This window comes from Carcharodon carcharias, chromosome 3 (genome assembly GCF_017639515.1).
Source record: "Carcharodon carcharias isolate sCarCar2 chromosome 3, sCarCar2.pri, whole genome shotgun sequence".
Classification (NCBI taxonomy): Eukaryota; Metazoa; Chordata; class Chondrichthyes; order Lamniformes; family Lamnidae; genus Carcharodon; species Carcharodon carcharias.
This window is the reverse complement of record NC_054469.1, coordinates 60,900,236-60,925,184: the sequence shown is the minus strand read 5'-3', so window position 1 is coordinate 60,925,184 and position 24,949 is coordinate 60,900,236. Positions and strand designations below refer to the sequence as shown.

Below are 24,949 nucleotides of genomic sequence, written 5' to 3'. Positions count from 1 at the left end.
CATGACTAGGCATCCATGAGGAGCTGTGGGCCATCAGCAGCAGCAGAATTGTACTCAAACGCAATCTGCAACCTTATGACATAGCATATCCCTCACTCTACAATTACCATCAAGCCAGAGGATCAACTCTGGTTCAATGAAGAGCGCACGAGGGCATGCCAGGAGCCCACCAGGCATACCTAAAAATGAAATGTCAACCTGGTAAAGCTATAACACAGGACTACTTGCATGCCAAACAGCATAAGCAGCAAATGATAGTCAGAGCTAAGCACTCCCACAATCAACGAATCAGATCTAAGCTCCACAGTCCTGTCACATCCAGCCGTGAATGGTGGTGGACAATTAGACAACTCACTGGTGGAGACGGCTTCACAAATATCCCCATCCTCAATGACGGAGGAGCCCAGCACATTAGTGCAAAAGACAAGGCTGAAGCATTCGCAACAATCTTCAGCCAGAAGTGCGGAGTGGATGATCCATCTCAGCCTCCTCCAGAGGTCCCCCGCGTCACAGATGCCAGCCTTCAGCCAATTTGATTCACTCCACATGATATCAAGAAATGGCTGAAGGCACTGAATAGTGCAAAGGCTATGGGCCCTGACAATATTCCGGCAATAGTATTGAAGACTTGTGCTCCAGAAATTGCCGCGCCTCTAGCCAAGCTGTTCCAATACAGCTACAACACTGGCATCTACCCAGCTATATGGAAAAGTGCCCAGGTGTGTCCTGTACACAAAAAGCAGGACAAATCCAATCCAGCCAATTACCACCCCATCAGTCTACTCACGATCATCAGTAAAATAATGGCAGGGGTCATCAACAGTGTTATCAAGCGGCACTTGCTTAGCAATAACCTGCTCACTGACGCCCTGTTTGGGTTCCGCCAGGGCCACTCAGCTCCCGACCTCATTAGAGCCTTGGTTCAAACATGGACAAAAGAGCTGAACTCCAGAGGTGAGGTGAGAGTGACTGCCCTTGACATCAAGGTAACATTTGATTGAGTGTGGTATGAAGGAGTCCTAGCAAAACTGGAGTAACTGGGAATTAGGGGGAAAATGCACCACGCTGGTTGGAGTCATACCTAGCACAAAGGAAGATGGCTGTGGTTGTTGGAGAGAGTCACCTCAGCTCCAGGACATCACTGCAGGAGTTCCTCAGAGTAGCGTCCTCGGCCCAAACATCTTCAGCTACTTGGTCAATGACCTTCCTTCCATCATAAGTCAGAAGTGGGGATATTCGCTGATGGTTGCACAATCTTCAGCACCATTTGTGACTCCTCAGATGCTGAAGTAGTCCATGTCCAAATGCAGCAAGACCTGGACAATATCCAGGTTTGGGCTGACAAGTGGCAAGTAACATTCGCTCCAGTCAAGTGTCAGGCAATGACAAGAGAGAATCCAGCCATCACCCCTTGATGTTCAATGGCATTACCATCACTGAATCCCCCACTATAAACAGCCTGCGGGTTACCATCAACCAGAAACTGAGCTGGACTAGCCATATAAATACTGTGGCTACAAGAACAGTTCAGCAACAAGTAACTCACCTCTTGACATCTCAAAGCCTGTCCACCATCTACAAGGCACAAGTCAGGAATACTCCCCACTTGCCTGGATGAGTGCAACTCCCACAACACTCAAGAAGCTTGACACCATCCAGGACAAAGCAGCCCTTGATTGGCACCACATCCGCAATCATTCACTCTCTCCACCATCGACGCACAGTAGCAGCAGTGTGTACCACCTACAAGATAAACTGCAGGAATTCTCGAAGGCTCCTTCTACAGCACCTTCCAAACCCACAGCCACTACCATCTAGAAGGACAAGGGTAGCAGACACATGGGAACACCGCCATCTGAAAGATCCCCTCCAAGTCACTCACCATCCTGACTTGGAAATATATCGCCATTCCTTCTCTGTCGCTGGGTCAAATTTCTGGAACTCCCTTCCTAACAGCACTGTGGGTGTACCTACACCAGATGGACTGCAGCAGTTCAAGAAGGCAGCTCACCACCACATTCTCAAGGGAAACTAGGGATGGGCAATAAATGTTGGCCATGAATGAAAAAAAAACCTCAGGGGAAGTGGAGTCTGTAACTCTTTCAAGTACAAACACGTTTCCATCTGTTCCTATTCAGATGAAGTTACATTGATTCATAGTTTGCCATTGTGAGATTTGAACTCTTGATAATCTTTTAAAATCTTTTAAATTTGAACTCTTGATAATCTTTTAAATGAAAACCAAATCAACAAAATTGGGATAAATCAGGCACAGCCCCTAATTCAGGCCAGCTGTAAAACCAAGAACAAAGTTTAAAGGAAACTTACAAACTTTAAATCAAAATGTGATTGAAGGGGTCAACAAAACACCCCAGTCCCCGCGGTGCCCACCGAGCACGGAAGGCCTCGAGAGTGCCAGCAGACACCGCGTGCTCCTTCTCCAGGGACATCCGGCAGCGAACGTAGCCGCGGAAGAGGGACAAACAATCGGGCGGGACTCCCCCGTCGATCGCCCGCTGCCTGGACCTGTTAATGGCCAACTTGGCCAGGCCCAGGAGCAGGTTCACGAGGAGGTCCTCCTCCTTCCCGACCCCCTTCCGCACCGGGTGCCCATAGATCAGGAGCGTGGGGCTGAAGTGCAAACAAAACATCAATAAAAGGTTTTTCAAATAACTAAAAAGGGAGTGCAGCCTACAACACCCTATGTATACATGGTCCACGGACTCCACAAGACCGCAAAAAGGGCACGTGTCCTGAGAGTCCGTGAACCAATGCATCCTCTTATTATAAGGGACTGCTGCATGCAACACCCTCCAACCCAGGTCCCCGATAGAAAGGGGGAGGACACCTCCGTAGAGGGCCTCCCATCGGGGGCCTCCGCCGCCGGATGGCAACAAGGCACACCAGGGTGTGTCCGGTCGACGGACAAGAGCGAGAAAATGGAAGGTGTGCAGCAGCAGTCCGTACAAAAAGCCCCTCTTTGCCGTGCCAAAAGGCACGGAGGGCATGTCCCCGAGGCGGCTCATATTGCGGGGCACCAGCACCCGAGGGAGGGTTCGGGGCTTGGGGCCAAAGTGGAATTCCGTCCGAACAGGGGAACGTTCAGACGGAAGACCACCGCGCACCTGGGCCACCTCAAGACCCAAAATAACATCGGGTCTGAGCACGACTGTTCTCAGGTCTTGGATGGCATCGGCTGCGACCTGGACACTCACAGACGCGCGTCGCGCCAACTCCTGCGGGAGCATCCAGCCCAGTCCTCCGCCACCCAGCACGTCCCCAATCCTGGTCACCCCTGCGGCCATAGCCCTCCTCCGCCAACCACTGAAAAGGACGGAGGGGCGGATTCCTGAGCAGCGGCTCTCTGACGATAGCCGCTAATCCTGACGGGGGAGAGCTGCGTCGCGAGGCGACCACTTTCCAGACTTTGATCAGGTCCTGGTAAAAGACGGGCAACGCCTGCAAGGAGCCACCGAGGCCCAGCTGTTCTATAAACAGGAGCTGCACGTCATAATTCAGGCCGTGCACTTGACGGAAGAAATACGTCATCAGGGCACACCATCTAGGAGGAGGCTCGACGTAGATGTATCGCTGCAGGGTCTGAAGGCGGAAAGTCGCCACCTGTGTGCGTTGGCACACTAGCGCCTGACCACCCTCCCTAAGCGGGAGACTCAGAAGCTCGGCAGCGACCCAGTGCAATCTTTTGTCCCAGAAGAAGTCGACTAACAATCTCTGGATTCTTGTGACAAAGTCCGGGGAAGGGGTCAAACTGACCAGTCGATACCACAACATGGCGGCGATCAGCTGGTTTATGACCAGAACTCGACCTCGGTAAGATAGCACTCGGAACAGTCCTGTCCAGCGCCGCAGGCGAGCGGTGACTTTCGTCTCCAGTTCCTGCCAGTTTGCCGGCCAGGATTCCTCAGCGGGGCAGAGATGGACCCCCAGGTGGAGGAGGCTGGTCCTGCTCCAGGTGAAAGGCCTGAGCTCCTCGGGTAGGGGATCCATCTGCCACTGACCGACCAGGAGTCCAGAACATTTACCCCAGTTGATCCTGGCACAAGAAATGGCAGAGTAGACCTCCTGGCACTCGTGCATCCTCCGCAGGTCAGCCGGGTCACTAAACATAAGGAGCACGTCATCGGCGTAAGCCGAAAGGACCACCCCGATGGCCGGCCCGCGCAGAACCAATCCCGACAACCTCCTCCGCAAGAGGCGCAGGAAAGGCTCCACGCAAATAGAATACAACTGGCCAGACAGGGGGCAGCCCTGACGTACCCCTCTCCCAAAGTGAAGGGGCGCCGTCAGGGACCCGTTAACCTTCACTAGACACTCCGTGGCGGTGTACAGAAGTCGGATCCGGGCGACAAAATGCGTCCCGAACGCGAAAGCTCGCAGAGTTCCGATAAGTATTCGTGATCCACCCTGTCGAACGCCTTCTCCTGATCGAGAGACAGGAAGGCGCTCGACAGACCAGCCCTCTGGGAATGGTGGATGATGTCCCGGACCAGATGGATGTTATCAAAAATGGTTCGGTCCGGGACGGTGTAGGACTGGTCAGGTTGGATCCTGTGGTCCAGCACAGTGCCGAGCCGAGAAGACATGGCTCGGGCGAAGATTTTGTAGTCCGTGCTGAGGAGGGAGACCGGGCGCCAGTTTTTAAGAAGGCGGAGATCCCCCTTCTTCGGCAGCAGGGCAATCACGGCCCTGAGCCACGAAAGGGGCATCTCCCCGGTGGAAATGCTCTCCCCCAGGACCCCTGCGAAGTCGCTCCCCAAGACTTCCCAGAACGCCCTGAAGAACTCCACAGTCAGCCCGTCTAGTCCTGGGGTTTTGCCCCTAGAAAGACCATCAAGTGCGCCGGTCAGCTCCCCCAGACTTATAGGGGAGTCGAGCTCTCCGGCGCACTCCGGGCCGACCTGCGGCAGGTCCTCCCACAAAACTCTGCAAGCCTCCTCACTGGACGGATCCGGAGAGAACAGGGCAGTGTAGTAATCTCGGGCAATGGCCCTGATGCCCTCCGGATCCGAGACAAGGGATCCGTCGTCGGCCAGCAGCGTAAAGAGCTGCTTACGGACCCCGTGCCTTTTTTCCAGTGAGTAGAAGAAGGGAGAGCCACGGTCCATCTCCTTAAGGAAACAGATCCGCAACCTCACGAACGCGCCCCGAGACCCGACCAATTGCAGGTCCCGCAGCGCGCCCTTCTTCTCATCGTTCACCGACCGCAGGGCCGGGTCCGCATCGGGCTGATGGAGACGTGCCTCCAGGTCGAGCACCTCCTTCTCCAACTCCTCGACCCTGGATTTGCGTCTCTTTGTCGACCCCTTCGCGTACTCTTGACAGAAAACTCGGACGTGAGTCTTGCCCACGTCCCACCATAGCCTCAAGGAGGGGAAGCCTCCCCGCTTCCTTCTCCAGCCGGCCCAGAAGCGACGGAACGAGTCCAGGAACCGCTGGTCTTCCAACAACAGGTATTAAAATGCCAGTACGCGGACCCCGTCCGAGCGCAGAACGAAGTGAGCTCCGCCCACACCAGACGGTGGTCCGTGCACGGAACCTGCTGTATAGAAGCAGCCGGAACGCAGGACACGTACGCCTTCGAAACGTAAAGGCGGTCGAGTCTGGACGCTCCGACTCCAGGTGACACAAAGGTGAACACGCTGGAGTCAGGATGGAGATTTCGCCAGACGTCCACTAAGTCGAAGGACCTGACCAGGTCCCGCAACTTACTCACACCTCGCGTGCAGTGCGGGGTACCGTGACGGTCCCGGACCCCGAGGGTGCAATTGAAATCCCCCCCAAGGACGATGCACTCGCCAGCATCGATGGAGCCGAGATGACTGGACACTTCTTCAAAGAAGCTCGCTTGCTGCTGCGTGCCCAGGGGAGCGTACACATTCACAAAGTGAAGCACCGCCCCCCCCAGACGCACAGTCAGGTGCAGCAACCGGCCTGGCACCGGCTCCTTGACCCCCAAGATCTCCGGCTGAAAATGCGGGGCCAACAAGATAGCCACCCCGCCAGAATTGGAGGCTAGGTGACTCATGTAGACCCCACCTCGCCACTCCAGGAGCCACGTGGCTTCGTCTCCCGGAACGGTATGGGTTTCTTGCAGGAAGCACAACGCATACTTCCCGTCCCTGAGGACCGAGAAGTTCTGGAACCTGCGCTGTGCGGCCCTGCTGCCGCAGATGTTGAGGCTGGCTATAGTCGTCTTCATTGTCAAAGGTACATCAAACCTTCACCTTAAGTCATTAAAAAGAAGAAGAGGACTTTTTAGTCCTTCCTCTCCTTCAGGAGCCCAGCGAGAAACGTTTGGACCCTCCGCCGCGCGTTCCTATCCAACTCAGGAGACTTGAGAGCCTCGCGAGTGGACCAGAACACCAGCGGAAAAGAATGCCACCGGTCCAAGGGGCCAACTGAACCCTGTCTCGGCGATCGCGATGACTCGCCAAAAAGTCCCGGAGTTCCCTTGGGGGGATGAGGGGGGAGTCAGTGGAGGGCACCAGGGGATCCACCGCCTCGCTTGAGAGCGACTCAGCGTAATCTCCAGCGCTCACCACGGACACCCCGTCCTCCTCCAGGTCGTCACCTCCAGCTTCCGACCCCTCCCCCGCATTGAGTACGGGGGCTGATTCGGAGCTGCCAGCTGGCCCCACCTGTACCTCGATCCCACCCCCAGGATCAAGGCCAGAGGGGTCCTCTCTGGTCTCCTCTAAACGTTTTGGGTCAGAGGGCAGCGGCAGTTCTGATGCCCGCTCTCCTCCCGGCACCGGGTCGTCCGGGGAGCTCAGGACAAGCTCCTGACCCAAAACTAGGACGCCCGGTGCTAAGGTTTGGGAGGGAGCGGGAAGGCCTTCCTTTTCGCCGCCACCCAATGACCCGTTAACATTTTTTAAATTTTGAAAGCTACAGTACCCCGACGAGCCAGAAGGTACCTCGGGGGTATCGAGGGTTACTGAGTCGGGCACCACCTCAAGGGAGGTGCCTTCAGTGACCCCCGAGGGGCCCTGTTCAGGGGACTGCAGCAGGTTGACGGGGGTAACAGTGGTGGGAGTCGGTGCAGGGGTTTTGAGTTCCCCCAGAGGACAGGGCGAGATTTTACTTGGTGGAAAAGCCACCACCTCTTCATCGGGGGAAGGGACACACCCAACTTCTTCAGCTTGGGCATCACCCACCCCCTCCTCCGAAGCGTGACGTCTCTTCCGGGTCAGGCTGGGGGCTAGGGAGACCTCCATTTCCGAGGCCCCCTCCTCCTTGTCCAGCCCTCCCGGACACTCCACCCTCTGGGTTTTGGGTGTTAGATTCCCCAGCTCGGGGTCCCGCGTCTTTTCCCCGCCGGCCCCGGGAGCACGCGCAGGGACGACGCCGGGCCCAGCACTCGGCGCCTTAGCACCCACGGGCCCGGGAGCACACGCGGACACGACGCCGGGGCCGGATGATGTCTTTTCCCCCGAGCCGGTGCTTGCAGGTGTTTGGGGGTTTTGGGGCATTTCAGGGGCCGCCTCCAGGTTGCGGATCTTCCTCCGCGCCTTCTTACGGCGCGGGGGCTCTCCCCCCGCCTCACCGGCAGCCGAGATGGCAGTGGCTGCCGGCGTCGCTTCCCCTTGCGGGGAGGGAGATGGAGTGGTGGCAGCGGGAGGAGGGGCGGTGCCAGCCGTGGCCGCTTGGGTGGGGCTCGTGGCCTTGGAGGTGGGGCAGTTCTTCCTCACGTGCCCCACCTCCTTACAAGCATGGCACCGCACGCCCTCCACGGTCCAGAAGACCCGATAGGCGGTCCCCTCAAAATTGATAATGAAGGCCCCCTCCAGGCACTCCTCCCGGGCCAAGCGGACAAATACCTGGTGCCGGAAGGAGTACACATGGCGGAGGGCCGAGTCTTTGCGGCCGAGCGGGATTGGTGCAACCCCCGACCTGACCTCACCCAATTTATTAAGGTGGGGGAGGAGGAGCTCACTGGATAGAATAGGCGGGACGTTCGAAATAATAATTCTCTGGGCGGTGGCCTCAAGGGGGTCCACCGCCAGAAAAGTCCCGCCCACAGTGAGTCCTTTTTGCAGGGCGAGGTGCACCGCCCGCTCGGACCTCAAGAAGAATATGGCCTTCCCATACATTTTAGAGGCCGCGACAATGGCTGAGGGGCCGACGACCCCAGCCATAGCCTTTACGCAGGCCTCTATTGTCATTTCAGGGTGAGCATAGCTCTTTACCCCAAGGGCCCTGGTGAGGAGGCGGAATGGTGACAGGGCAGCAGGAGCAGCTGGAGCCGCAGAAGCAACCACCCCCGCATAGGTTTTCTTTTTTTGAGGCCCTGCCACCGGTGACAAAACCGCCTCCACATTAGCCCTCGAGGGCCTGGCCACAGGCGATGGTGAATTGGCCTTAGGGCCAGAGCCACGCCCACCCTGGGAAGGATTGGCCATTTTGTTTGAGGAAAGGGGGTGGGGGAGAGAGGTAGAAACAACCTCCCCTCTTTTAGGCAGGAGAGGAGAGGAGGGAGAGGAGTAAAAGACAGGGAGGCACAGGAGGGAAAGAGGTAAATGTCCAGGTGGGTGTCCTCGATGGTGGATGGACGGTGGGTGGGGGCCTGATGTTCTTCAGGCAGGGGGAGGCGATGTCTTCACCAGATATTGCTGGCCTTACTGGGAAAAGGGCTGGGTTGGGGGGAGGGGTGGCAGAAAGATGGTTTCAGCACACACACACACCCTCCCTCTCTTCCTTCCCCAACTCCTCTGGCAGTCTTCTTGCCTCCCCCTACAAAACACAGTCCTTAATTGCCCCCACCTTAAACAAAAATACACAGTTCAGACACCCACCTAGGATGTTGTTTTTCAACTCAGTCCTGGCCTCCTGGCCTTCCTGTCCTGTAGCAACAGCAGCAACTGTTCTCTTCTCTCCCTCTCTCTCCTTTGGCACCACAGGGGCAAGGCAGCAGCAGCAGCACTGGAGGAGCAGCAGCAGAAGCAGCAGCAGCACACAGCAGAAGCAACAACCCCAAAGGCAGCAGCAGAAACAGTTGAAACACTGAGGAGCAGGAACACCAACACCACACACCTTCTCTCCTCAGTATCAGGAAACCAACTGAATCCACAATTATCTCCACGAGATCGTTAAGAAAATGAACTCTTGATACTCTTTTGAGTAAACCTGTTTCCATCTGTTTCAGATGAAGTTACATTGTTTCATAGTTTGCCATTGTGAGATTTGAACTCTTGATACTCTTTTTTTTTTGAGTAAACCTGTTTCCATCTGTTTCAGATGAAGTTACATTGTTTCATAGTTTGCCATTGTGAGATTTGAACTCTTGATAATCTTTTAAATGAAAACCAAATCAACAAAATTGGGAAAAATCAGGCACAGCCCCTAATTCAGGTCAGCTGTAAAACCAAGAACAAAGTTTTAAAGGAAACTTACAAACTTTAAATCAAAATGTGATTAAAGGGGTCAACAAAACACCCCAGTCCCCGCGGTGCCCACCGAGCACGGAAGGCCTCGAGAGTGCCAGCAGACACCGCGTGCTCCTTCTCCAGGGACATCCGGCAGCGAACGTAGCCGCGGAAGAGGGACAAACAATCGGGCGGGACTCCCCCGTCGATCGCCCGCTGCCTGGACCTGTTAATGGCCAACTTGGCCAGGCCCAGGAGCAGGTTCACGAGGAGGTCCTCCTCCTTCCCGACCCCCTTCCGCACCGGGTGCCCATAGATCAGGAGCGTGGGGCTGAAGTGCAAACAAAACATCAATAAGAGGTTTTTCAAATAACTAAAAAGGGAGTGCAGCCTACAACACCCTATGTATACATGGTCCACGGACTCCACAAGACCGCAAAAAGGGCACGTGTCCTGAGAGTCCGCGAACCAATGCATCCTCTTATTATAAGGGACTGCTGCATGCAACACCCTCCAACCCAGGTCTCCGATAGAAAGGGGGAGGACACCTCCGTAGAGGGCCTCCCATCGGGGGCCTCCGCCGCCGGACGACAACAAGGCACGCCAGGGCGTGTCCGGTCGACGGACAAGGGCGAGAAAATGGAAGGTGTGCAGCAGCAGTCCGTACAAAAAACTCCTCTTTGCCGTGCCAAAAGGCACAGAGGGCATGTCCCCGAGGCGGCTCATATTGCGGGGCACCAGCACCCGAGGGAGGGTTCGGGGCTTGGGGCCAATGTGGAATTCCGTCCGAACAGGGGAACGCTCAGACGGAAGACCACCGCGCACCTGGGCCGCCTCAAGACCCAAAATAACGTCGGGTCCGAGCACGACCGTTCTCAGGTCTTGGATGGCATCGGCTGCGACCTGGACACTCAGAGACGCGCGTCGCGCCAACTCCTGCGGGAGCATCCAGCCCAGTCCTCCGCCACCCAGCACGTCCCCGATTCTGCTCACCCCTGCGGCCACAGCCCTCCTCTCCGCCAACCACTGAAAAGGACGGAGGGGCGGATTCCTGAGCAGCGGCTCTCTGACGATAGCCGCTACTCCTGACGGGGGAGAGCTGCGTCGCGAGGCGACCACTTTCCAGACTTTGATCAGGTCCTGGTAAATTACGGGCAACGCCTGCAAGGAGCCACCGAGGCCCAGCTGTTCTATAAACAGGAGCTGCACGTCATAATTCAGGCCGTGCACCTGACGGAGGAAATACGTCATCAGGGCACACCATCTAGGAGGAGGCTCGACGTAGAGGTATCGCTGCAGGGTCTGAAGGCGGAAAGTCGCCACCTGTGTGCGTAGGCACACTAGCGCCTGACCACCCTCCCTAAGCGGGAGACTCAGAACCTCGGCAGCGACCCAGTGCAATCTTTTGTCCCAGAAGAAGTCGACTAACAATCTCTGGATTCTTGTGACAAAGTCCGGGGGAGGGGTCAAAGTGACCAGCCGATACCACAACATGGCGGCGATCAGCTGGTTTATGACCAGAACTCGACCTCGGTAAAAACACATTTCCATCTGTTTCAGATGAAGTTACATTGTTTGCCATTGTGAGATTTGAACTCTTGATCTTGGGGTTACAAACCCAGTACCATAACCACTTGGCTATTGAGGCCAAGCTAAGATTTGAACTCTCGATCTTGGGGTTACAAACCCAGAACCATAACCACTTGGCTATTTAGGCCTCCTACTGCACCTGGTATTCCCAGGCGGTCTCCCATCCAAATACTAACCAGGCCTGAGTCTGCTTAGCTTCCGAGATCAGACGAGATTGGGCGTTTTCAGACTAGTATGGCCGTAGGCAAAGTGGAGTCTGTATATCCACTCTCAGACAGCCTGTCTGGAGTGAAGGGGTCCCTGATGCCTCCTGTGTTAGCATCTAATAGGTTGTGTTTAATGAATGTTAAATACCCAGTACTTGAAGGTAATAAGGTGAACAGGTGCTGGGTGTTGATTTGTTAATCACACTCAATTGTATATAAGGAAAATACAGCCAGCACTGGCTGTCTGGTGTGTCAGAGGGAAGATGTTTTCTCTGTAGTAGGCAATAAAATTCTCTACATAAGGATCCTAGTCTCTGTGTACACTTCAGGGTTAACCAGCATTGGTAGCAGAGGATACTTGCCTGAAAGTGAGGATTGGAGATGGAGATTTACTTCCAGGCAGAAGGTTAGAATTGCAGTTAATTTTTTTTTTGAGGGAAGGCTGTAATTTCTTCTTTGAAGAAAGGTGACTGAAACCAGGTGTAAGGTGGCAGGATATGATTTTCCACCGGTTTTGAGAAACTGAACCACATGGTCAATGGAAGAATGAGGTCCAGCCATGGACATGGGTTACATCTCTGCTGAAAAGCAAACAAGGGATAGCGCTGGCACTCTTACTTCCTGCCAGGAGCAAGATCTGCAGCAAAGTGTTCTCAGAACTAGACACTCAGGACCTAAACAATGATGGTGGTTTGGACAACTTCAAAATTCATGGATAAAATTTATATGAAAGATAACTTATATCCCTGAAGCTTGATTGGTCTTTGACAATTTAGAAAAATGGATGATTCGTTCATAGAAGAATACAGCATGGAGTTTAACCAGCTATATGAGATTACAGTGATTTCACATGGAAATTCCTAAATCAGTACTTGCCTTTAAATTATTGGACTATGCTAGGATATCAACATGGATAGGCTCTTGGTTTTAACTGGACTTCTCTTCAAAGAGAGAGAAACGCTTACGGGTCAAGTATCCAACGCCTTAAAAAAAAAAATTTGGGAAAGCATTCATTTTTGGCCATTTTTATGGCAGAAGTGGGCTCTTTGGTAGTGACACCAAAGATGGAAGATACAATGCTAGCACATTTTGCAACCATTCGAATATAGTCTGTACAACAGAAGAATTATAAACAATGGGTATGAGGACAGAAACCCTGTTGGGAGATATAACAGGCTGCGGAAATTGGGCAATAATGGATAGAGGATGAACCCCAGAAATAACCAAGGGGTGGTCAGCAAGTGCTTCAGATGTGGATCTAAGTATCACTATGTGTTGAATTGCCTGGAAATGAAAGGCAGAGTTTTTGAGACAACACATGACATCAAAGGCATGGAAAGCGAGGAGGACGATACCAAGCAATCAGAAGGAATCATATTAGTTATGAAAAACTTCAGTCCAGTAATGTGTATCCTAGTCGCAGATTCATTCAATTGCGCAGTTCTGGATAGTGGGTGTATATCCACAGTATGTGGAGTAGAGTGGCTAAATTATTACATGGATTCTTAAGGTAAGGAAGACCAGAGTCAAGTCAAAGAATATGACAGTTCTACTGGTTTCAGATTCGGCAATAGTAATAGGTTGAAATCACTGAAAAGAGTAGTTATTCCGTGTAAAATAGCAGTACTAAGGTATCAAGTGAAATACATTTACTGTTAAGTAAGCCTTCAATGAAGAAGGCCCAAATTAAGTTAGATATGGAGCATGATAAAGCCACTATCTTTGGAAAATCTGTAGATTTGCAATTCACAGTCGAGACATTATTGTATTCCTTTAAGGCCTATCATCTCCAGACAGAATGTTAAAGAGGTATAATGGCAGCTGGGGATAAGGATTTAAGGAAGCAGCAGCAAATTATTACAAAACTAAGTTGACAATTTGCACATCCCTCTCACCCTAGTTGAAGATTCTGTTAAAGGATGCGGGGTACTAGATGAGGAATATACTAGATTTGTCAAGGATATGCGTAAAAATGTCATATTTGTAAAACGTACAGGAGAACACCATACGACCAGTAGCAAGTCTTCCGCTGGCAAGAGACTTTAATGAAACCATAGCGATGAGCTTCAAAGTATGGGATAAAAGAAATCATTTTCTTCTATATTTTGTAGATCTTTTGTCAAAGGTAATTTTTAGCAAATACAAAAAAAGTAATTATCAGTAAAATAATGGAAAGTTGGATAGGAACAAGGATAGGAGCACCAGCTAAATTCTTAACAGACAATGGAGGAGAACTTGCCATTGAGGAATTCAGGAGTTTGAGCAAAAATTTGAATATTGTAGCAATCCTTACAGCAGCAGAAATCCCGTTTAGTAATGGGTTATGCGAGAGAAATCACGCCACAATTGACTAAATGCTCCGAAAGATCAGCCAAATTGTAAATTGTCAACTGCTTTAGCGTGGGCAGTGCATGCAAAAAAAAACTTCAAAAAGGTTGGGGACTACAGCCCCTATCAATTAGCTTATGGCAGGAATCTGACGATACCTTCAATAATGTGGGACCATTCCGCAGCTTCGGAGGGGTTTACCATTAGTTCCATTTTTGCAGAACATTTGAATGCAATGCATGCAGGAGGAAAGCATTTATTAAGGTGGGAGTTTCAAAAAAAATCAAGAGAACTTTGGGGTATCGAATCAGGCAGTCAGAAATGCATTTTCAGCCTAGGGATATGGCATATTATAAAAGAGAACAGCAAAAAGAATGGAGAGGCCCAGGAAAAGTTATGGCACTGATGGCAAAACAATGGTCTTGCAACAAGGTAACCAAACTGTTAGAGTACATTCCACATGACTTACTGGCACTGATTACAAATTGACAGAACTGAACGAATGATGGAAACTGAAGATGCACCTTGCACACATGTATGCAGGACCTGTACGAACAACAGATTATGATAGGTAACATGCCAACTGAGAGTAGACCAAGTGATAGCGAAGATCAGGATAGGGCAATTTGTCACAAAGGTCAACTACCAAAAGTTGGAACTAGTGTGGCATATATGCCAGAAGGGGCTAATGAGTGAAGAGAAGCCACCATAGTGGGAAGGGCAAGAAAGGCCACAGGGAAATACTGACTGAATGCACAAGACAAGGGGCAGAATATGGATTGGCAGAAGGATGAGAAAATGTGGAAAGCCAGGAAACCTAGTGCAAGTTCAGACAGGGAGCCTAAAGGTGATCACAACCCAAGGAAAAGTTCAAGAACTTGTGCAAGGACGTCTAGTCCAGGAGGGACAGGTCAAGTACTAGCAGTCCAGAGATGGACAGGAGATCTAGTAGGTGACATAGTTTAACTACAGCAAAGACCACAGAACAGATGAGGAGTAACAAAAGAAGTAGGAGCCCTTATGATAGAGAAGCTCTAGTGGATACTAACAAGTTAGATGGTAAATTAGTAAAGGAAGAAAAACGAAAAGAACTTGAGAATTGAAGAGAGTTTGGCATTTACATAGAGGTGCCAGACAAAGGACAACCAATGTTGTCTCATTGATGGATATGTACGGAGAAAGTACTGCCCGATGGGACACACAAAGCTAAGGCCAGACTGGTAGTTCAGGGATTCAAGGAACAGCTGGGAAACCAGGAAATTAGAGCAGACTCCCCAACAGCAGGAAAAGTAAGTTTGAGGATTTTCCTCACACTTCGAGCAATATACTCATGGGAATGTCAATCCATTGACATCAAGACAGCCTTTTTGCAAGGAAGGGGAGCAATTTCAAACGGAAGTACTTTTTGAAAACTTCCAAAAGAAGCTGGAAGCATAGAGAGGAAATTATGAAGGCTAAATAAGTGTGTTTATGGGCTTAATGATGCATCCAGAGTATGGTATTTTTCAGTTAGGTCCATTCTATTAAAAGCTGGTCGTGTTCAGCTAAAAATAGACCCAGCAATGTTTTATGGGTACGATGAAGGAAAACTAGCAGACATTTTCCTATTGCACATAGATTTCCTTTGGGGTGGGGGGTCTGCAACATTTGAGAAATTTATAATAGGCAAAATTATAAAAGGAATTCAAAATTGGAAGTTGGGTTTCAGCAGCTTTTAAATACACAGGGTTGGATATTAGGCAGACTAAATTGGGAATAACCTTGACACAGCAGTCTTACCTAGAGAATGTTAATAGAATTCCAATAAATCGGGCCAGATCCTCTCAAAAAGACTACTCTACAACTAAGGTAGAAGCAGATCAGTTAAGAAGCTTAATTGGACACTTAAACTGGTTACGCACACAAACTAGACCGGATGCATGCAATGATGTATTACAATTGAACGCCATGCTGAAATATGTTACTGTTGGGAAGTGCTAAAAGCAAATAAGACATTGAAAAAATTAAATTCAGAGGAACGTATGATCAGATTTCCAGACCTGGAAAGGATAAAATTAGTTATTTTTAGTGACACTTCACACGCTAACCTTCCTGATGGTTATTAGAGTAGAGCAGGATTCATTATATTTTTATAAAAACAAAAAAACTGCGGATGCTGGAAATCCAAAACAAAAACAGAATTACCTGGAAAAACTCAGCAGGTCTGGCAGCATCGGCGGAGAAGAAAAGAGTCGACGTTTCGAGTCCTCATGACCCTTCGACAGAACTTGAGTTCGAGTCCAGGCGGGGGGAGATGGGGGTGGTTTAGGGACTTAATCTCGGGGGGTGGGGTGGGTTTAGGGGCTTTGTCTCGGGGTGGGGTGGGGGGCGTGGGTTTAGGGAATTTGTCTCGGGGTGAGGTGGGGGGGTGGATGGGTTTAGGGACTTTTTCTCGGGGTGGGTCGGGAGGGTGGTGAGTTTAGGGACTTAGTCTCAGGGGGGGTTGGGTGGGTTTAGGGACTTAGTCTCGGGGGGGACTCGAACTCAAGTTCTGTCGAAGGGTCATGAGGACTCGAAACGTCGACTCTTTTCTTCTCCGCCGATGCTGCCAGACCTGCTGAGTTTTTCCAGGTAATTTCATTATATTTTTAATGGGAAGAAACGATAAATGTTGCCCATTAGCTTGGGAATCACAAAAGATAAGGAGCGTCGTTAAAAGCACTTTGGCTACAGAGTCACTAGCATTGGTAGAGGTGACAGGTATGGCTATGTATTTATCGAACATTTTAAAGGAACTCCTTATACAAGGGGCAACTGAGGAAAAATGTGTCCACAGAATGCTGCATAGATAATCATACACTCTGGGACAATGTCCATTCATCTAACAGTGTCATGGAAAAGAGGTTGAGGATTGATCTCGTGAGTATAAAAAGAGATGTTGGAAAGGAAGGAAATTTCCAAAATTAGTTAGGCTGACGCAAGTCACCAGTTATGATTGTTTCACACAAAGTACTTGTTCAAAGAAATTGTTACATATCCTCAAAGATGGATGCCTTGTATTATAATGGATTGTGACAACGTGGAAATTTTCATGTTGTACCCTTATTAATTTTTTGGTTTTTTATAAAGGGAAAGGGGAATTTGGCTTATTTCAAAGAGTATTATTTCAAAAGCATAACATAAAATGTATTTTCGTTTTGTATGAATTTTTTTACGCATATCAATTTAAAGAAAACAGGAGAATGTTAGGATCTAATAGGTTCTGTTAAATGAATGTTAAATACCCAGTAATCGAATGTAATAAGGTGAACAGGTGCTGGGTGTTGATTTGTTAATTATACTCAATTGTATTCAAGGAAGAGTCAGCCACCACTGGTGGTCTCCCTTTAAGGGGCTGCATCTTGTTTTGTCCCTCGGTTTTCATAATTTTAGTTTAATTGGTTTAATCGAAAGAAAAGCATTGGCTGTCTGGTGTGTTACAGGGAACACATTTGCTCTGTTGTGGGCATTAAAATTCTCTATTTAAGCATCCTAGTCTCCGTGTGTCCGTCAAATCCAGGCTTGGGAGGTAACCAACATTCTGCTCCTCTTCCTGAGATGACTTCCAAAGGCCTGGTGGCAAGGTGTGTGCTCTGATGCTAGCCAAGTTGTGGAAGATGCAGAAGACCACCACAAACTTTGATTTGAGATGTGCACTGGTGAGCACTGGAGGGCTTCCCCAGAGCAGTCCAGGCAGTGGAACCTTACTTCAGGACACCAATGGTTTGCTCTGACATTCCTAGTTGCTGTATGATTATTAAAGATACACTGTTGGGCTGCAGAGGTGCCATTAGCCAGGTATCCCTCACCACCAGCATCCAGGCCCTGATTCTTTATGGTGGCACATACAGCTGTCTGTAGCAGGATGAATGCTTCATACCTGCTCCCAAAGTAACAGGGGGTATTCACTGAAAGTGTCTTTTGGAAATGCTTGCATACCAACTGAGTATTAATAGAATTGGAGCTCTTGTGGCTACAAAACATCTGCCCATTAACACATAGGGCCCATAGAGCCACGCACAGTCAACTGCATCCTGCTGCACTGGGAATCCCGCTAACCTGTGTGCTTTCCTCCTACTTCTCTCTGGTCAATGAGAACATAATAAAATCCCCTCTCCTATATCCAGACCGCTAATACCTTGTTGCAGTGACGGGTGGTGCACTATAAGGTATTGTTAATATTGCCTGCTCCCACCTGGGTGAATCTGTTGACATAAAAATTTATGATGACGACCTGATGGCCAGTGGCAATGCCATCCTCACCCATCTGTGATTACAGGTTAGGTTTTAGAAGGTAGCACTGTTTTGTCATCTGGTCCTCGAAACACCAGCACTTCACCCACTGCTCCTGGCCAGGATAGAGAGAGAAGTGTTCCCTAAAGATCCTTGGTGGGTAGAGCCCTCTTCCCTTCTCACTCTCTCTTATAAGCTGTTTCACATCATGATCCACCCACTCTGTATGTTTTCAACATATGCACAGCACACCTACCGTAGTGTTGTCAGACAGGGCATGTTGTGCAGAATACACCAGAAGCATCCTGGTAGACATTTTTGTGGTTTCAGGTTAACTTGGTGCCAGCACTAGTGGCCTTATGTATCCTAATTTCACAGCCCACATACTTTTTGTTTTTTGTTTTGGGGGGGTTGGTTATGCAAAGGGGGCCATATACTGTAAATTACAAAACAGCTAATTAAGCTTCCATACATACTCATCTATCTCAAAGCTTTATTTCAGTAATTTTTGAGTTGAGAGATGAGGTGATGCATTTTTAACAACTAAAGTAATGCTGAGAAGGAGCAGCTCTCTCTGTCTTGTTATACTAAGGTACTAAAAATTCCACCATTTCGAATTTCTTAAAGTTAAAGTAAGTAAATTTGATAGAGTATAAATACACCAAGCTATGCAACTAGAGGTGCATCATATGCAACCATGAAATTGCCCTAATCAGATATAGACAAACACACACAGCCCAAAGGAGTCACTGGATGGAAATCGGGAGCCGGATTTCCAATTAGTCTATCACCAACCCGCACCCCCTCACTTGTCTCCATCTCACCCGCCAATTGGAAACCAATTCCAACCTTAAAAAATTCCTCACTGCAAGCCTATTTTACTTAATAGGAAAACTAGGGATTGAGCCAGAGAGCTTCCCAGTCTATAAAAAGGTAGGAATATTTTCAGTGAAAGCTGTGGCTTTTATTTGGTAAGAGGTATTGTTTACTACTATATAAACATTAATCAGTTTTATTTTCCAATATTAAAACTTAGCAAATGCTTGCATGGGGATAAAAGCTAAAATGTACTTTTATAAGAACTGCTCTAATACGAATAAGCATGCAGTTTGATGAACAATGTGAAAATGTTCACTGTGCATGCTGGATAATTGGTATAATTATTGTATATTAGCAAAAGAATTGCTTCAATTTGGATAGTCTTTAGTAACTATAGAACCAAAACATAATTGTTAGATACAAACGAAAAGGTCTGGAATAGGAAGGCCTAGAGAACAATTACTGGGTAGCGTACATAACGAATGTAATCATTTTAAGGCAACAAAGAAATGGGTGACTGATGTTTCTTCAGACTAATGTAATGTCCTTGGGCTGTACTTGTACTCTATTTTTAAGAATTTAGCCAACAGGATTCCCTTTTAATTCTTTTTTATTATGTAATTCTTAATTAGGGTGTTTAAATTCTGATTATGTATGTCTCAGAACTTTCAAAAGATACAGGCTTTCAATCTTTGGATATTACAAATTTATGTTATGCTTCATAAAACAGATTGAATGTTACTAAAATAAACAAACATTGGTGAATTGAGTATAAGATGGACTTCTGTTAACATTGAACTATGGTTAAATTTACTTTTTAAATGTTTGGAAACGTGCATAGTCCTTGATGCACCACGCATTGTAAATAATTTTCCTTGCTTAAATAAAAAAATGTGCTGGAAATTAGGTAGCTCACTCTAATCTCAAACACTTGTTTATAATATTGGTCTATTTGAAGTTCTATCAGAGTGAGTAAAATTGTTCAAGTACCCAAGAAAGACTTGGTTAAACAACTTTATTCATCTCCACAGTTTTTAAATAATGATGTTTAAGCATACAAAGCAGCTGGACATGTTTGTAATTGTAACTTTGTACACAATGAGCATTGGGCTGCAATTGAGGCAGGAGTTTGAGAAGGGAAGAAAATATTGGGGACCCAGAGAAAAAGAGGAGGGCTGAACACAAATAAATTTAACAATTTTTTGTTGCTCAAATGTTCCCATTAGAAACACCGGTTTCAGACACCTGATGTGGCGCAATCTATCAGCATTATTCCAGACACACAAGTTATCCTAGATTTGCTGCAAGCTATTGCCATTGCAAAAACTACACAGGATCATTGTGACCGTCAGAACTTGTTTAAACTATAAAAAGTCAGACTTTCAAGATTCTGCTTATTTTTAAAATTTGTAATTCAATGTTATTTCGTTAACTTAAGTTGAAGGGGAAATATAGTCTATTGAACTATCCCATAATCTGAAATGTATCATAGAAGCTTACAGCACAGAAGAATGCTATTTGGTTCATCGTACCTGTGCTGGCTATGCTTAACTCCACATCCTCACCTTTTGCCTGTACCTTAAGTTCTACACCCTCAAGTATCTTCCCAACTCCCTTTTAAAATAGTTTATAGAATTATGTTCCATCATCTTTTCAGGCAAACTTCCAGGTCCTGTCAATTCAGTGAAAAAAATTCTCAACTCTGCATCTTTTACCAATGATTTAGAATTGATGACCTCTGGTTCAAGAACAGTTTTCTCTATCTATTCTATCAAAACCTATCTTGAAAACCTCTTAACCCTCACGGTCCTAAGAACATCTTTCCTGAAGTGTAATGCCCAGAATTGTCCGCAATACTCCAGCTGAAATATCTGCACAGTTAGTGATGTCACCGCACCCCTCACCCATCAATTAATTTTGCAATTGAAGTCTTTTGGTTACAGGCAACCTCAGCAGTCATTTTAAGATAGACTGTTCCTGGTGTACCATTCCTGTATTGTGATAAATAGGGAGCAGCAATGAACTTCTCGCTATACCTATAGCATAAAACATATAGCACAAAACTATAAAACAAATTCCTTCATACCACATAAGGAGTACTGCATAAAACTGCTTTCTTGTGATGCCTCAAAACAGTAGTTTTAAAGCATATAGTGAAACAAAGTAGAATTAGCATTCATATAGCGACTCACAACCAAGGAATTATTTTTAAAGTGTATTACCATTATATAGGCAAAGGTTACACAGTTCAATAGAATACACTTCATTTTTAAAAATTCTCCCTCCACAACAATTTTCTTCCTTCCTCCCTGAAGTGCTAACTCATGGGAAATGTGTACCTCCACTACCTTGCCCAAGTTGCCATTTTTCATGTGCAGGAACCAGGAGGTATTAGGAGGCACTCAAACAGGGAAATGGGCATTACAGTCAAGGCTAAACCTGTCTTTCATATCTATGTTCTTTCCATTAGGGCCACCTAAATAGCACTTTGGAGCAGGAATTCAGGCTGGATATTTTTCCCTTTGAGAGTCCAAGGGATGTGAAGTGAATAAAAATCATCCAATTTAGAACAGCTAAGTGTGCAGACCGGAGATCTCCTAGCCCACTGCCACCATAGCAATGAGTGGTTGAACACAACTGTCTCTAATTTCCTAATAGACAAAATTTTAATTTTCCCCATGTCATTAGAGGGAGATGCCAAGATGAAACTGGGCATAACTATACATGCTTATGTTAAATTGGCAATTCCTCACATCTAGTAACTGGTTACTTGGAAGAAGCTGTAGAGCATTTCACTACTTGGTCTTCAAATAGGGAAAGTCATGCATTTTTTTTTAAGAAAAGGAGAAAATGTTGACAAATCTGCCAGATTTGTTCTGATATACAAATCAAAAATCCATCATATTGCATCTCGGCAAAGTTACAGATGTATTTAGTCAAGTAGGAGGTGGTTACGAATTTCTCAACTCTACAATTGAGGTCATCTGCCTCAGCCACGAACTTATCGTCCTTTGATGTCTTGGTCAACCACCAGCCTCTCTCACCTCAGCCCCAACCATCACGCGTTCTGCAACTTTTGTTCCATCTCCTCCAGTGTACTGTACTGGCTCACCTCCTGCTCCTTCAATCTTTTGCCAATTCAGTTGCTGACATACTACATTGTGTCATCCTTGCTTGCTGACAATTATTCTGGACTGTCCCTCTCCCTTTCAAAAGGGATGCTTAAAAGAAGCCCACCATTGACCAGTCTGACACACCAAATGCCATTATTTCCAACCTTCAATCTCCAAGGTCCATAAATGCACATTTTTAAAAAATTCTTTCATGGGATGTGGGCATCTCTGGCAAGGCCAGCATTTGTTGCCCATCCTTAATTGCTCATGAAAAGACAATGGTGAGCTGTCTTCTTGAACCACAGCAATCCATCTGGTGCAAGTATACTGACAGAGCTGTTAGGAAGGCAATTCTAGGATTTTGATCCAACAGCAGTGAAGGGAGGTGATATAGTTCCAAGTCAGAATGGTGTGTGGTTTGGAGGGTTGCCTCTCAAACTTCCACTACCATAATTCCCTTAGTCTGATTTCCACCCTGATTCTGGCAGTGAGACTGCAAGTCAAGGTCAGTTATATAATGTGACAACAATTACAATATTAATCCTTCCTGACAATTTTGATCTATCTACAATGTTCCACATAGTCAGCGGTACCATCCTTCACCTGCTTCCATCCTGTGAGCCTGGCAATGGCTTCTCCTGCTGCCCCAAAGCCACGTTTGTAGTTCTGCACAGATCCATCTTCTGACTGAAGTCTTTCTCATGTATACGTAACCCTTCACAGAATGACTCAACAGACATATGGAAAGTGCTGAGATCCAGCTCCTGTTCTCCACTATTTCCCACATTCCATTGAAATCTTTGTATCGTCAGACTGTTATGCATAAGTCGAAATTTCCTCCAATTGAAAAGGCTGGGCTGCTACTTTCTAGCCTTTGTACATCCCAGTCCTTTGATTGCTGTTAGAATCATCTCTCTCAAGACTGAAGTTTTCTTTTATAAAATGGAAGGATTTGGCATGATCTGGACATGTGGATGCTAACCTGAGTTTTTTTTAAGATCATAAGTTCATCTTGGAACTGTAAACAAGCAGGCCACTTCAAGAAATCACCTGACGTATATGGTACTTGAGAAGGAGTTGTTTGTTGAACTGAAAAGCACTTTAATTAATGAAAAGCTGGGAGACAAAATGGCAATCACATGGCAGAGGAAAAAAACTTGTGAACCTGCTAGTTTTGAAGGCAGTAGTTAGAGAACAAGCTGAGGAAAGGCCCTCTTTCTGCCTTGCCTAAAATTGTTTGTGGCCACCAGCCAGTAGCCATAGAACCCTCATCTGAGTGTAACCAGTCTGCATTTGAACCTGCAAAGCTGAGGCCAGTGGTGAGAACGTCCAGGCATCCACCGGGACCAGGGGCCTGTATCCACACAAGAGCACTCCAGGTCGACAGTGTCAAGACCCTGCAGACTTTATCCTTTATTTTATAACACCGATCCTCCAAAGCCCATCTCTGCAGAGAGACTCTATCTGTTTGTCCTTTGCGTGTGCGCACGCTGAGAGAATTCTTTCGGAAGAGGTAGATAGTTATACTTGCTGGTTACAGTTGTGTGTTAACCAATACTTGCAACTTGTTAAAAGAAGTTTTGTTTTAAAATAAATTATCATTGAGTTTTTGAAATAACCCTGGTCAGAGTCTCTTTCTGCTGGGTACTAGAGGTATAGGTCCACAATTGGCTATTTTGGTGAGGAAATTAAACTTTTAAATTAACGGTATGGCCTACAGAGTAGTGGGGCTTGATAATTCACGCACTCCTCCCATCCCGGTCGTAGCACTGACAGATCCCTCAGCCATCTTGGCTCTACCCTCTGGAACTGCCACCAGAAACCTCTCCATTTTGTTACTTATTAACCAGCCTTTAAAAGTTCCCTTGAAATGCCTTTGGCCACATTTTCAGTCAACTTTTAAATCTCCCATCAAAGCTCAGAATCCATTTCTTTCTTCCTCCATGAAACACCTTAGGATATTTTTCTACAGTAAGCATGTAAATTCATGATTCTGATGCCAATAAGTTAGAGATCACAGATTGGTTAAAAGGATTCAAAATAATATCTGGGACAGATTGTATCTAGAAGAGAGATTTTTATGAGGTGCTGGCAATCATTATTAGCAAATCACTAGACACCAGAGATTAGATACAGGCTAATATGATGTCTATATTCAAAAGTGATAAAAAAAAGCAACTCCAGATCCACAGGCCTTACATCACTTCCATGTAAAATAATGGAATCAATTAACAAGGATTGATCCTGAGAACCATCTGTACAACAATAAATGGCAACACAGCTTCAAAAGGAAAAAATCCTACCTCAGTAAAACCCTTTCAACTTCTTTGAGAAAGTGACTACACAAATGGACTGTGGCAACTCTACAGCATAATGTATATTAATTTCTAAATAGACCCATGATAAATAATGAACGATCTAACAATGCCCCTAAACTCAAATATAAACACAAACTGGAGGTCTGGATGGCCAGGAGGAGAACACACCAAGGTGTATGTGTTGGTTGAATGCATCTCCAGCTGCTATAGCAAGAAGGATAAATGTAGGTGAGAAAGGCAAAAGCCCATATTAGTTCATCCATTCAATTAAGATCCCAAGGAGCCCTCATTACACATCCATTTAAGAAAAAGAACCTAAGGTTTCCTGGGAGTTTATAAAATGTATTAATCATTGTATGTGAAGAATAATTTCCTAATGTTAGTTCTAAATTTACCTTTCATTAGTTTGAATCTAAGTCCCTTTGGCTTAGTTTAAAGCAATTTTATTGATTTAACTTATTTATACAAATAACCATCTTATATACCTTTGTAATATCATCCGTTAAAAATGTCCTTTGAAGACTGAAAAGCCTAAACCTCTTAATCCTTAAATTTTAAACTTCTGACAGGAAGCTACAGTTCTCAATTCTTTGGTTTTCCAAAGTGCACTCTGACTACAGCACTAAATTTGATCATGAGTTCTTCTGACTTGTATTCTACTGTTTTAGCTGTACAGTTCCAACAGTGCTTTGGTTACTTGATGTTGGCAGAAACTAATTAGGTTTCTGCTGATACATCCACTTGGCCAAAGAATGATGCATACTGTAGTTGGGCAGGAACTAAAGAGCCATATTTAAAAAAAACAAGTAGCTGCAAGCTACTACTTCTTATTGGTCATTTTGCTGTAGATCCTGACATACAAATCTCCTGCACCTGGAAGCAACTTGCTGAATTAATCAAGACCATCTGTCAGTGCCATTTTAAAAAAAAAATGAGAT

General features: G+C 47.0%; 1 protein-coding gene and 1 non-coding gene across 2 annotated transcripts in view; both read right to left on the bottom strand.

Moving 5' to 3' along the window:
- dnajc1 (DnaJ (Hsp40) homolog, subfamily C, member 1) overlaps positions 1–24,949 on the bottom strand; it is a 329,426-nt gene that overhangs the window by 136,067 nt on the left and 168,410 nt on the right. The window lies entirely within an intron of this gene.
- On the bottom strand, positions 11,104–11,222 carry LOC121276636. Its single transcript, XR_005942712.1, has one exon. It is a non-coding gene; the product is annotated as a 5S ribosomal RNA (ribosomal RNA).